Raw genomic sequence first — 15,514 nt, 5'->3', positions numbered from 1 at the left:
ATCTTTCAAGACGAGGAGAGCTTCATTCGGCTGGCCGAGAAAATGGCCTATCAGTAATGAGAAATGGGCTGTACATTTTTAAAACACATCAAACCGACAATTAGTTTCAAATTTCTTTTTTTCATTTCAAGATTTTAAATTGCATTGATTTTTATGCGTGGACAATTTTGTTGGATTTTATATTGATATATATTTATTTTTAAAATCAGTTTTAATGTGACTCGAAATTTCGGGATTAAAAACAGTTCGCACCGCACCGAAATATGCAAAAATGCGTATAGTTTTTTAACCGTGTCCACAATATGGGCTGTAATGCTAACGAAAAGAATATGGGCTCCAAAAAAACCTTAGGAATTAGCAAATGGGCTGTAAATTATTAGAAATAATGGCATATAGGTTGTATGATGTTTTCCACATATTTGAGGCTTTCCTAAGAAAAAGGTTGATGCATAAGCAGTGACTGTTGGATGTCCATCCAACGGCCGTCGTGCTTATTCAATCTCTGCTCTTCCTGCTCTAGCTGCTCAAACAAGCGCCGGCGGGACTGCCTGCTCTCTCCTCCCCGCGGCCGGCTGTGCTGCCGCACATGCCTCACCGCTCCACCGTACTCCCATCGCTGGCCTAGCCATCCCTCTACTCACCCACACTTGCTGTTATTCTCTGGCGACGACAGACGAACCAGTAAACCCTCGTACAGTCGTACTCCCCTCCGCGTGGGAAACAACTGCCGAGTATTCCCCGCCTCTGTGTCATTCCCTTCCTAGGCCTCGCCGTCGTCCATGACCCTGGTGCTCTCGGCGCAGCCTGGTCAACGTGTTCAACGACCGACATGCATCTGAAGTGGACTATATGTGGAGAGGCTGACAGCTAGGTCCATGCCCGCACGCAAGGAAATGCCTCCTTATTACGCGCAAAATAATGATTCCTCCACCTGACATCTGGGACCCACCAAAAGGGCCTCTGTATTTCACGAAAAAAATGTTACCGCCGCTGACAGCTTGGACCCACCAGCTATATCTTCGCACGCAAGGAAGTGCCTCCTTATTACGCACAAAAAATGGATACCCTCCCTGCTAGCTGGGACCCAGTATAGTGGCAGGCTGACTTGTGGGCCTACTAAGTTGACGGGGACGGAGGGCTTTGTTAACTTAGTCAATATGCATGATTCTAGCTCCAATGACCGTACAATGTCCATCCAACGGTCATAGTGCTTCTTCAACCTCTGGTCTTCTTGCTCCAGCCGCCCAAACCAGCGTCGGTCGTGCCTCGTGCTCCTGCCTCCCGTGGCCGGCTGTGATGCGGCGGAGGCCTTACCTCCCCTACTACTCCCACCGCTGGCCAGGCCATCCCTCTACTGACCCACACCCCCTATTATTCTGCGGTGACGACAGCCTCACACCGCAGCGAACCAGTGAACCCTCATACTCCTCTACGTGTGGGCATCCACTGCCGCGTCTTCCTTGGCTCCACGTCATCCCCTTCCTAGGCCTCGCCGTCGTCCACCGCCCTAGTGCTCTCGACGCGGCGTGGTCAATGTGGTCAAGGAATGACTTCCATCAGAAGAGTATTGTACGTGGAGAGGCTGACAGCTGGGTCCACGGAAGCCGCAAGGAAGTGCCTCCTTATTATGAGGAAAATAATTATTCCTCCACTTACAAGGACCCACCAGACGGGCCACTGTATTTGGCGAAAAAAACATTTCCCCCCTGACTGCTGGGACCCACCAGACAGGCCACCGTATTTCGCGAAAAAACGTCCCCCACTGTCAGCTTGGACCCACTGGAAGTGCCTCCTTATTACGCACAAAAAATGAATACCCCCTGCTAGTTGGGACCCACCTTGGTGGGTGGCTGACTTGTGGGCCTACTAAGTTGACGGGGACAGAGTGCTTTGTCAACTTAGTCAATATGAACGATTCTAGCTCCAGTGACCGTACGATGTCCATGCAACGGCCGTAGTGCTTCTTCAACCTCTGGTCTTCTTGCTCCAGCCGCCCAAAGCAGCGCCGGTCGTGCCTCATGCTCCTGCCTCCCGTGGCCGGCTGTGCTGCCGCAGAGGCCTCACCGCCCCTACTATTCCCACCGCTGGCCAGGCCCTGCGGCGACGGCAGCCTCACACCGCATCCGAACCAGTGAACCCTCGTACTCCTCTCCGCGCGGGATTCCACTGTCGCGTCCTCCCCGGCTCCGCGTCTTCCCCTTCCTAGGCCTCGCCGTCGTCCACCACCCTGGTGCTCTCGGCGCAGCGTGGTCAACGTGGTCAAGGAACGGCTTCCATCGGATGTGGACTGTACGTGGAGAGACTGACAGCTGGGTCCACGGCCGCAGCAAGGAAGTGCCTCCTTATTACGCGCAAAATAATTATTCCTCCACCTGACATCAGGGACCCACCAGACGGGCAACTATATTTCGCGAAAAAAATGTTTCCCCTTACTGCCGGGACCTACCAGCTACACCTTCGCACGCAAGGAAGTGCGTCCGGGCAAAAAAAACGATTTTCCCCCTGACTGCTGGGACCCACCAGCTACATCTTCACAGGCAAGGAAGTGCTTGACAGTCGGGACCCACCTGGTCAAAGCGTATGTAGCGTTGTCATTCTGGTCACGAACGTGTACGTACATACTGGTCGATGTAGAGGCGCGCACGTGTCGTAGTAGAGGCGCGCACGTAGCATGTACACGTACGTAGAGCGCCCAGTGTGCAAGAAAGAAAATATGGCCACGTACGTACATATGGGCAGGGTCTCGAACGCCTACTCGTGCATACATACGGCCAGGGCTCGTGTACATGGCTGGGTCGGAATGGAGAAACTGCGTCGTCGTCGTGTTCATGGGGAGCCAACCGGCTGGGTCGAAACGGAATGCGTCGTCGTGTTCATCAGGAGGGCTTGGACGGAACAAGCGATGGAAACGAGGCCTGGCATACCACAGAATAGAGGAAACGGCTTTGTGTTCGACCGACCACGATCGAAACAGGATCTTGTTCATCGGTAGGGGTCTGGCGTACCGCAAAACGGAGGAAACGGACCTCCTACGGTCGAAACGGGGGTCCTGTTGATCGGGAGGGGTGTGGCGTACCACAAAACGAAGGAAACAGACTTGTGTTGGAGCACTACAGTCGAAACGGGGGTCCTGTTCATCGGGAGGGGTGTGGCGTACCGCAAAAATGGACTCCATGGGATACTGTTCATCTCCACTGTCGACCCCCTCCAGCCTCCACGAGCTACTGTTCATCCACCGTCGACCTCCTCCAGCATCCACCTGCGACTGTACATCCACGGGCTCCTGTTCATCCAGCCTCCACCGCACACTACTCCACTGGCTACTATTCAACCAGCCCTCTCCACGGGCTCCTGTTCAACCACCCCTCCACGGGCTACTGTTCATCCAGCCCTCCACCGTCTACTGTTCATCCAGCCCTCCACGGGGTGGTCCTCTTCATCCTGCCCTCCACGAGGTCCTGTTCATCCAGCCCCAACCGGCTCGATCGATCAGGGTCCTCTTCTTCCAGAGGCAACACCACGGGGTCCTGTTCATCCACCCCACCGGGAATTGTTCATCCAAACCCCCCCCAACAACGCTCACTATTCATCTAGAGGCAGCATCGATCGGCTTCATTTAGCAGTAGTAGCGAAGCAATCGCTCGGTGGGGTTCAGTTAACAGCCATCGATCGATCGCTCGGGTTCAGTAACGCATAGCCTGCAGTGCAATCGCTCGGGTTCAGTTAGAGCCCAACGCCACGCGCACCCACGCGCGGGTGTGTACGAGAGAAATGCGCATCGCTCGGCCCCGACCACCCACCGTAACCGGGAACACCCCGATATTTTCCTCGCCCTCGCTTCTACCACGGTTTTTTTCTGTCATGGACGGCCCAAAGAATGTCATGCAGCTGCATCTCCGGCCTGCCCAGGACGAAAAGCCCATTTTCTATCATGATTTTTTGTCATAGAAGTAGGACCCCACCACATCTATGATGATACCGGGTTTTGTCACAGTTATCGTCATAGAAGTGTCCTAAGTATGACAGAAAAAATTTCGTTCGGCCCAAAATGTCATGGATGTGTCTTTTTTTTGTAGTGGGGGCCGCCCCCCTTTCCTTCTCTTCTCCTCCTCCTTCCCTCCTTCTCCTAATGGGAATAGGAAGGTGGGTTGAATCCTACTTGGACCGAGAGTCCAAGTAGGACTCCCCCCGTGGCGCGCCCCCCTTTGGTCGGCCACCTCTCCTCTCCCCTTTATATACGTGGGAGGGGGCCACCCCAAAGGCACATTAAGTCTTCTCTTAGCCGTGTGCGGTGCGCCCCTCCACAGTTACACACCTCGGTCATATCGTCGTAGTGCTTAGGCGAAGCCCTGCGCCAGTAACTTCATCATCACCGTCGCCACGCCGTCATGCAGATGGAACTCTCCCTCGGCCTCAATTGGATCAAGAGATCGAGGGACATCATCGAGCTGAACGTGTGCTGAACATGGAGGTGTCGTACGTTCGGTGCTTGGATCGGTTGGATCATGAAGACGTTCGACTACATCAACCGCGTTACTAAACGCTTCCGCTTTCGGTCTACGAGGGTACGTGGACACACTCTCCCTGCTCGTAGCTATGCATCTCCTAGATAGATCTTGCGCGATCGTAGGTAATTTTTTTGAAATACTACGTTGCCCAACACGGCCGTGGATCCATCTGTCAGCCTCTCCATGTACAGTCCACTTCCGATGGATGTCATTCATTGACCACGACGCGCCGAGAGCCCCAGGGCGGTGGATGACGGCGAGGCCTACGAAGGGAACGACACGGAGCCGGGGAAGACACGACAGTGGCCCACACGGTGGGGATGCGAGGGTTGACTGGTTTGGCTGCCATCGCTGGAAAATAACAGGAGGTGTGGGTGAGTAGAGGGATAGACAGGCCAGGGATGCTAGTATGGTGGGGCCATGAGGCCTGCCCGGTAGCACAGCCGACCATAGGAGGCGGGAGCAGGCGGTTCCACCGGTGCTGGTTTGGCTGGCTGGAGCAAGAAGATTAGAGACTAAAGAAGCACGATTGTAGTTAGATTGACATCTAACGGTTTGACGCTCATAGAGTCGATTGTTGACTAAGTTTCTTTTTTTGAGAAATCTATGGCAGACAACATAAGCCCATTTGCTATTTTTTTAAATAATTTGAAGCCCATTTGCTAATTCTTAAATAATTTATTACAACCAATTTTCTGCCCAGGACCACGGTCAAAAAGTTCAACCTTATTTTGCATATTTCGGTGGAGTCCGAACTGTTGTAATCCTGAAATGATAAACATTTTTTAAGAACTTATTGATTTTCCAAAAAAATCGTTTTGTTTTTGTAAGAAAATAAGACGTGGGACAATTGAGTTGGTTTAAGGGAAAACCAGTGGTAAAAAAATCAGCACTGGGAGGGAAAACAACAACAAAAATAAGGATGTAAATATAAAAAAGGAATCTTTATGTATTTTCAATATAATGATACGTGTATATGAACTAGTAAAACTATAGGTAGAGATTAGAAAACGGGAGTAGGACATGGTGTTTCAAGAGGAAAATAGAACTGGGCTGTGTGTTTGATTCAGTAAAAAAACTGCCCACGAATGTTGTAACACAAAATATAACTAACGCTGGCGGGTCAGAGGCCAGTAGATACCTGCTGGATCTTTGTGCCCCATTGTCGTCATGGGTTGGGCCTGTTAAAAATAAAACCAAGCCTGGACAATCTACAACCCAGTTGAAACTTGCTCGACCTGAAAAAACAATATACCTGCTCAATAAAGGAGAGAATTCTGCAAGTACAGACTGATAACTGGGATGCAATAGGTATATTGTTTTTTCATCATGATAATAAGTGCATGCACTTGTTTTGAAAAATTTGGAGAATTGGGAATTCTAACGGCAGGTACTTATGCTACCCATCAAATAAAAATCAGGTGCCTGAAAATTCATTTTGAAACAAATGATTCAGCTTTATATCCACGTCGACCCTTGGCATGATGGTTGGAAGCAAATGCCAAGTTCATACCGAAAGATCGTTAACAACAATACCAACTTGCGGACGACAAGGTAGTACAAGTACCTGTAGCGACCCGACCCGAATGGATCAAGTCTCTGTGTTTAAGTGTCATCCCTGGATCGGTATGCTGACACACACAGTACTCGAGGATTTATAACAGAGGTAAATCACATGTATAAGGAACGTAAATACTATTACCTCAATCCAAATAGCGGAAGTAACAAGGTTGTGGATTCCCATCAACACCAATGGCAAAGTTGAGTGTAGAAATCTAACGTATCACTTACTCGTCGTAAGAAATCCTGCAACATGAGATGTTGCAGCCACAGAGGGTCAGTACATTGAATGTACTGGCAAATTCACACCATAGAGAATGATGAACAATGGCTATCACTACATGCATATATGGCTGGTGGAAAAGCTCTATGGTTATATGTTTTTGCCAAAAGCCAATTTTTCCTACTGCAAAGGAATAAATTTTATTTAACTATCATGGTGGTTGTTGAACATTGAGAATGGTTGACAGCATTCTCAATCCCAATTAAGTAACATCATTAAACCCAACAAAATTAATTTAAAGTAACATGATGAGATTCACATGATAATCCAAGTACTAGATACTCAAGATGTCCATAACCAGGGACACGGCTAATCATGATTAGTTTATACACTCTGCAGAGGTTTGCGCACTTTTCCCCACAAGACTCGATCGCCTCCGTTTGGTTTCTCGCACTACATGGTGTTTGAGAAATGGATGACCGAGACATAGTCTTTCCGAAGCACTAGAACCTTACGATGGATAGACCGTTACACCTACTTTCCCCTACATCTGCTAGTCTACCCTGTAAGAGTTCGCACGACTTAATCAACTATGCTAGAGCCCATAATAGCTTGTGGCTGCACAAGGAAGTTTCTAGTATGAAAAATCTCATGATCCCTTTGAGCCTGGGTGGCGGTCCAAAAAAAACAGGCAATCCTGGTCTACCCAGGTTCCTAGACAAGCAATCCTAGAATACCCAGGTACCTCAATCCACCCAGATGTGTGTTTAAGTTGCCACCTTAAGTAAACCATTAATTAACAATCTCACATCTGTCATGAATACTCTCAAAACCCAATCCACGTCTACGAGCATAGCATGGCATAATAGGCAAACGTAGAAGTAACTCCCAAAGGTTTGATAATACAACAGGTAATAGGTACTACCTCAACTACTTCCCATCCCACAATTTAATTAGATCCTAATCATGCAATGTTTGAGGATTGATCTAATGCAATAAAACTGGGTATGAAAGGGGATATGATCAAAGTGTGAACTTGCCTGCAATGTTGATGAAGATGATTCGCACTCATAACTCTTGATAGTTCTACTCGTCACACTCCGGTCAATCTATCGGAAGCAAGCAATAGTAACCACACATAAGCAATCACTCAAAAGACCAGAAAGATCGAAGAAGACAATTCGGAAAACATCAAAACTAAGCAAATAACTCTTGCAACATAAAACAATTTCTAACAGTACCAAAATTATATGAATTTGGCCTTATCAGAAAGTTTAGGTCAAGAGCTTCGATTTGCAAAAAGAATCAACTCAAACGGAGCTACGAAACTCAAGTTATGATCAAACGAAGTTTGAATTCAAATCTGATCTAATTTAAATTTTAAAATTTTCAAAAACATGTTTTAGTTATTTTACTGGATAGAGGAGATCGTAACGAAGAAGTGGGCATTGGTTTCGTCTAATTCCGACTAACGAGCAAAGAGTTATAGTGTTTTGAAGATCAGGGGCTATTCTGCAAATAATTTATTCACAAACGGGTCCCTGGCCGAAAACTGAAATAAAAGAAAAGGCTAAATAGCGAACGTTCACTGCGGAAGCCTATAAGACGAAAACCGTTCGCTACTGAACCCTAAATAGCGAACGCCCGCTGGATAACCAACTGATCGGTTTTTTAACATATTCTCAGACAAACAAAAATAAAAAGGATAAAACAAATAAAAATATTATATAGACATATAATATATCAAAATTTCCAGAAAAAATATTTTCTACAACATGGAAATTTTGCTTGCATTAAATAAAATACACATAAATTCTAATAATTCAAACAGTGCTCCTGCTCTAATAAAATCCAATAAAAATCATTTTAAAAATACCAAAATGATTTCAAATAAATTTTTCTCCAATTTTCTATTGTAGGGAATCATGTTACACTATTTTCCATGTATTTTATTTTTGGAGAAAAATAATTTGAATAAAACTCAAATAACTCCAAATTGAAAATAAATTCAAAAGAACTTTGAATTTAATTCTTTGAAACCCCCAGCTCATATTTCATATAATTTGAAGAAGTCATTTTATCTTCTCTCATGAAAATCATTGAGTTGCATGAAGTTTATGAATTGGAAATATTCTCAAATGAAATTCAAATATTTTCAACACCCCTTGTCATTTAAATAAATGGAAGAAGTCATGTCATCTTCTCTCCAGGGTTTTGTGTTTGAAAAGAATTTGAATTCATGGAGATCATAAAAGCAAAATGAACGTTTGGGAAAGTCCTTTTATTCCCTCTCATTTAACTTTCAAAAAGTTTCGAGTTCACTCACTTTCAGAAAATCAATCAAACAATCAATCAAATCTATCTATTTATTATAACATTCCAAAATTTAGAATTTTGGGATGTTACAAACATACCACCCTTAAAATGAATCTCGTCCTCGAGATTCGGAGAGGCTAGAAAGAAATAGGTTAGGTTCGGGGTCTTCTCAAAATCCATCGATCGTCACCGGGGTCTCGGGTGCTACCACCTTTAGAACCATTGTTATGGTCCCATCAATACTCATATACTCCATCCTTATTCTTGACAGGGCTAGTCTTCTTAGATCATAAGGATAATTCCTTCTCTGGCTCTTCCGGCAGCGGCATAACCTTTTTCCTCAATTCTTCTGTACTTTCATCCTGGTAAAGTTATTCCGAGACTGGGTCTTCTTAGCTGACGGGTCTGGCGCCAATACTAAACAACTATCGATATCTCATGGTGGCCAATAATTTATGGTTTCTCCTGCAAGAAATGGGTCTGGGTTGATCCTCACCGTATAACCTACGGTTGGAAAAAACTGCCTTGTACAAGGGAAAAATACTTATACCATTCTAAGGTTTAAACAAGGTTTTGATCGTCGTCTCTCTACTATAGGTAAGTCACTCAGATTTACCATCCCATATAGCAAGGCGAATAATAAGAGTAAGTCGGTATGGTGATCAATCCATCCCGCACCCAAATCATTACCATGTATACAGTTTAGCGAATCTCGTATACTAACACTCAGTCATCCTCACAAGCATTGCAGAATTTCTCTTGTCGATGAACTGCGTTTGGAATAATACATTGATTCTGCAAGCCAAACAAACATCTATCGTTCCTTCACAACTCTCAGGTTTTGCGTAATTCCTATAAGATTGCCTATCGATAAAACATAACTCCTTCCAGGGTTTTTCCTTTAGCAAGAATGTGCTTGCTTCTTGGCAGGTCCTGGGGCCTGTGGGTTATGGCCCATCTAATCACTTGTAGTCCTTGAACTTATCATCGGGCAACTGATCATTATTCCAACTTCCAACTTCCTAGTATTCTTAAATCCATCCAATTGTACTGTCTTCCTTCCTTCTATTGGCACCAAACTAGGACATGATTACTTAGACTCATCATGGAGTTTCCGTTGATCCATATTTCCGACATCATACCTCCTTTATATCCAATAGTAATTTATCTATTCATCCTCGTGGGATATTCCTCATACCGAGATAAAACTTATACTTATGAAGTCCATATTCCACTTCGTGGAACATCATTATCCTTTCCAGGGTCAAGCGTCCTTACATGGAAATATTGGCCATCTCTGCATGGCACTTCTTCAACCGGGAAACGTGAAACACATCATGAACTCCTGACAGTCCTTCGGGTGACTCCAACTTGTTGGCCACTTCTCCCATACGCTCCAAAACTCGGTATGGTCCTACAAATCTCAGGGCTAACTGTCCCTTAACTACAAATCGTTTAACTCCTCGCAGAGGGGTCACACGAAGACATGCTCTGTCTCCAATTTCATAGACTACCTCCTTGCGTTTTTTTGTCTGCATAACTCTTCTGCCTGGACTGAGCTACCTTCAGTCTATCTCGAAGCAACTTAACATTCTTTTCTGACTCGTTGATCACATTTGGTCCAACAACTGACGGTCTCCAACTTCATCCCACATACTCTTGTGGCATCACACATATCGAGACAAAACTCGTATTCATTTTGTCCAAAATCCACTCAGTGGAGTATCCTTATCTTTTCCAGGGGTCAAGGGTTCTTATAGGGTACTGCCACCCTTAAAATGCACAAATCTTCCATAGACTATATTTCTCATATCCTCAGAATGGCCAAAATTCTTCTTCATAGGGTAACAACTCATAAAATCCATATCAATACCAACGATGCTAACTTTATTCACTCTCAATTAATTACAATCTCTCGCTTTTCCATTACATGTCTCAACTCAACACCTCAATATAAAAGAAAATGTTCTCACTTCTACTACTCCATTTCTTTTGTTGCAAACTCAACTATCTAGCACAAGTTTCCTTCTCCTTGGGGCATTCTCTGGCAAAGTGCCCTGCTCCATTACAACTAAAACATATTACTTCTGACAGGTCGAGGTTTCCTTTTTGGGCAACTGTTGAGGTAGTGCCCTGACTCCTTGCACCTGTAACAGGTGATATGACTCAGGTCCTTCCTGGAATCCAATCTGCTTCTCTTCCTAGACCTTTCCATGCCAATCATGGCTTCTATTTCTTGTGGGTCATATTCTACTTCCTTTGTCGGGATTTCTACTAGATCCCCATTCAAACAATTTTGGGAGATGTGTCCTTCTCCACATGAATAGCAAGACTTAGTGCAGGGTTTACTCGGGTCTTCTTTAGGTGTGTCCTCCACCTCTTCCTTCATCATAGTTTCTTCTAAAATTCTCATAAGGGCTCCTTCCTTTACTCCTTTCTTCTGCTGGATGGTTCGTTGTACCATGGGGTAAATGTGACACTGAGCAGGATAGTGGGTAGTCCCTTCACACAAGAAACAAGTAATCTGCCTAGTTGGGCATTCTTCAACTGGGTGACTTCCTTCACAATTAGGGCATTCATCCTTGTGTTCTTTATGGGTGTGTCCTATTTCTCCACAAATCTTGCATGCACAAGGTTTCTTCATATCCTTTCCATAAGACTTCAACTTCTGGGACACAAACCGAGACTTTGACAGAGTCAACTTAAATTCTTTCCAAGTGGTTACTCCTTGCCATCCATTGATGGTTTGGTACATCCTCCACCAAGTAGCAGCAGCTCTTTCAAAGCACTGAAGAGCATGCTGGGTCATATCATTTCCAACTATAGGGTTATTCTCCATGTGATCCTCCATGTTCTGAATCCATTGGTCCGTCTCCAATTGACTCATCGGTCCAGAAAATATAAGCTCATCTTCATTCATCCTCTATTGGGTCCATGGGTTTGGGGTGAGATAAGAGAGATAAAGAGGGATACACACAATACAAACAAAAGTTTTGAAAAGGCAGATTTTCATTGTGGTTGTCGGAAAAAACATCAAACAAATGACAGCTCACAAACGTCGCATCTAACGTAGGTATATAACAGGGGTTTGGTCTTCTAAAGGTCAATAAATCTTTAACGTCTCCAAACTCTTCAAGCCTTGTTCATGCCCCCAATGGCTTCTTCTGATCATGCTTGTCTTCTCGAGTTCTTTTGCCAGATCATCTCTGTTGACGTAAAATCTCTCATGACATCCTTTAATATTCTGGAGTTGTATTTCAAACTTCTAGGTTTCAACATCCTTGGAATGAACCATGGTCTAGTTCCTGACGAATCTCCAGTTTCTCAAGGTTTTGCTCCTCCAACTTGGCTACTTTCGCTTCTTGGACCTAAGTTCTTCACGAAATGCTCCTTGTCAAAATACGGCTTCTTGTAGCTCCTTCTTAACTTCTTGATGTACTACTCCAGATCCTGGTGATACTCTGGCTGAGGTTAAAACTTCACCTCTTGCTGATAGATGCTCCATCAGCCTTCTACCATCCAATTCATTCTGAAGAAATGCATCCTTAACTCAGCATGGTGACAATAGCATAAGCGGGCCATAACACCATGGATAGCTGGGTTTCTGCTCTTGTCATTTCCATGCGCTATCTCTCCATAGTTGATATCTCCTGCCTTAGGGTTTTCTTTGACAAAACTTCAAGTTCTCATGCTCCTTGTTTCAGTCTTTCTCCAATATACCTTGATCTCGGGTATTGACAACTTCCATAGTCTGCCAAGTTCCATAAGGGTAGCCTTCCTAGGTCATACAAATCTAGGAATTCTTTAGAGCCTTCAAATTCTACTTGTCTTTGGTCTTCAACCGTTGTAGTTTCCATTATTCAGATGCACGGAAAATACTCTTCATTCCGAAGTGGTCTTAGTTGTCCGATATCTTGTACTTCTTGGAGTGGTCTCATCAGTCGAATCTTCGTGTGGTCAAAAGGGGAAAGAGATATGGTCTCACTAAAAAGGAATTTTTGAATAAGCTTAGAAGAGAAGAGAGGTAAAAGATCTTTTTGAAAGGGAAAGTTGTAGAGAAAAATCTTTGCTATGGGCTTGCCAGTTTCTAGGGTCACGTCCTACAGTCAACATGTGCTCTGATACCATCTTGTAGTGACCCGACCCGAATGGATCAAGTCTCTGTGCTTAAGTGTCATCCCTGGATCGGTATGCTAACACACACAGTACTCGAGGATTTATAACAGAGGTAAATCACATGTATAAGTAACGTAAATACTATTACCTCAATCCAAATAGCAGAAGTAACAAGGTTGTGGATTCCCATCAACACCAACGGCAAAGTTGAGTGTAGAAATCGTAACCCTAACGTATCACTTACTCGTCACAAAAAATCCTGCAACGTGAGATGTTGCAGCCACAGAGGGTCAGTACATTGAATGTACTGGCAAATTCACACCATAGAGAATGATGAACAATGGCTATCACTACATGCATATATGGCTGGTGGAAAAGCTCTATGGTTATATGTTTTTTGCGAAAAGCCAATTTTTCCTACTGCAAAGGAATAAATTTTATTTAACTATCATGGTGGTTGTTGAACATTGAGAATGGTTGACAGCATTCTCAATCCCAATTAAGTAACATCATTAAACCCAACAAAATTAATTTAAAGTAACATGATGAGATTCACATGATAATCCAAGTACTAGATACTCAAGATGTCCATAACCGGGGACACGGCTAATCATGATTAGTTTATACACTCTGCAGAGGTTTGCGCACTTTTCCCCACAAGACTCAATCGCCTCCGTTTGGTTTCTCGCACTACATGGTGTTTGAGAAACTATTGACCGAGACATAGTCTTTCCGAAGCACTAGCACCTTACGATGGATAGACCGTTACACCTACTTTCCCCTACATCTGCTAGTCTACCCTGTAAGAGTTCGCACGACTTAATCAACTATGCTAGAGCCCATAATAGCTTGTGGCTGCACAAGGAAGTTTCTAGTATGAAAAATCTCATGATCCCTTTGAGCCTGGGTGGCGGTCCAAAAAAAACAGGCAATCCTGGTCTACCCAGGTTCCTAGACAAGAAATCCTAGAATACCCAGGTACCTCAATCCACCCAGATGTGTGTTTAAGTTGCCACCTTAAGTAAACCATTAATTAACAATCTCACATCTGTCATGAATACTCTCAAAACCCAATCCACGTCTACGAGCATAGCATGGCATAATAGGCAAACGTAGAAGTAACTCCCAAAGGTTTGATAATACAACAGGTAATAGGTACTACCTCAACTACTTCCCATCCCACAATTTAATTAGATCCTAATCATGCAATGTTTGAGGATTGATCTAATGCAATAAAACTGGGTATGAAAGGGGATATGATCAAAGTGTGAACTTGCCTGCAATGTTGATGAAGATGATTCGCACTCATAACTCTTGATAGTTCTACTCGTCACACTCCGGTCAATCTATCGGAAGCAAGCAATAGTAACCACACATAAGCAATCACTCAAAAGACCAGAAAGATCGAAGAAGACAATTCGGAAAACATCAAAACTAAGCAAATAACTATTGCAACATAAAACAATTTCTAACAGTACCAAAATTATATGAATTTGGCCTTATCAGAAAGTTTAGGTCAAGAGCTTCGATTTGCAAAAAGAATCAACTCAAACGGACCTACGAAACTCAAGTTATGATCAAATGAAGTTTGAATTCAAATCTGATCTAATTTAAACTTTAAACTTTTCAAAAACTTGTTTGAGTTGTTTTACTGGATAGAGGAGATCGTAACGAAGAAGTGGCCATTGGTTTCGTCTAATTCCGACTAACGAGCAAAGAGTTATAGTGTTTTGAAGATCAGGGGCTATTCTGCAAATAATTTATTCATAAACGGTCCCTGGCCGAAAACTGAAATAAAAGAAAAGGCTAAATAGCGAACGTTCACTGCGGAAGCCTATAAGACGAAATCCGTTTGCTACTGAACCCTAAATAGCGAACGCCCGCTGGATAACCAACTGATCGGTTTTTTTAAGAACCGAAAATAAAACTGGACCGGGGCGGTTTTACCTTTACGGTCAACGCCGGCGAACGACGGCGGCTCGGCGTCGAGGCAGCGAGAAGCGGGCGGCGGCTCGGCGCGGGAAGTGCGGCGGCAATGCGGCGTGGGCGGCGTGGGCGAGCAGCGCGGCAAGGGGTGCGGCAGCGCGGGGTGGTGCTCTGTGCAGCAGCAGCGGGCGGCGGCGGCGGCGAGATGCGAGCGAGGCGAGGCGGCGCGAGCGATGAGGAGGAGAGGAACAGGGCCCGGGGCCTCGTTATTTAAGGGGGAGGGGAGGAGGTGGCATGGAGGAGGCGCAAGGGAGGCGGCGGCGGTGTCCCTGGCGACCACGGCGGCGGCGCTGTCATGCGGGCGCTGGAGTCGGGGACGAAGGCGGCTGGGCTGGGCCTGGCTGGCTAGCTGGGCCGGCCCAGTCACGGAGAAGTTTTTTTTAACATATTCTCATACAAACAAAAATAAAAAGGACAAAACAAATAAAAATATTATATAGACATATAATATATCAAAATTTTCAGAAAAAGATTTTCTACAACATGGACATTTTGCTTGCATTAAATAAAATACACATAAATTCTAATAATTCAAACAGTGCTCCTGCTCTAATAAAATCCAATAAAAATCATTTTAAAAATACCAAAATGATTTCAAATAAATTTTTGTCCAATTTTCTATTGTAGGGAATCATGTTACCCTATTTTCCATGTATTTTATTTTTGGAGAAAAATAATTTGAATAAAACTCAAATAACTCCAAATTGAAAATAAATTCAAAAGAACTTTGAATTTAATTCTTTGAAACTCCCAACTCATATTTCATATAATTTGAAGAGGTCATTTTATCTTCTCTCATGAAAAT

The sequence above is a fragment of the Triticum urartu genome, chromosome 3, assembly GCF_003073215.2.
Source record: "Triticum urartu cultivar G1812 chromosome 3, Tu2.1, whole genome shotgun sequence".
Lineage (NCBI taxonomy): Eukaryota > Viridiplantae > Streptophyta > Magnoliopsida > Poales > Poaceae > Triticum > Triticum urartu.
Note: the sequence above shows the minus strand (reverse complement) of the source record.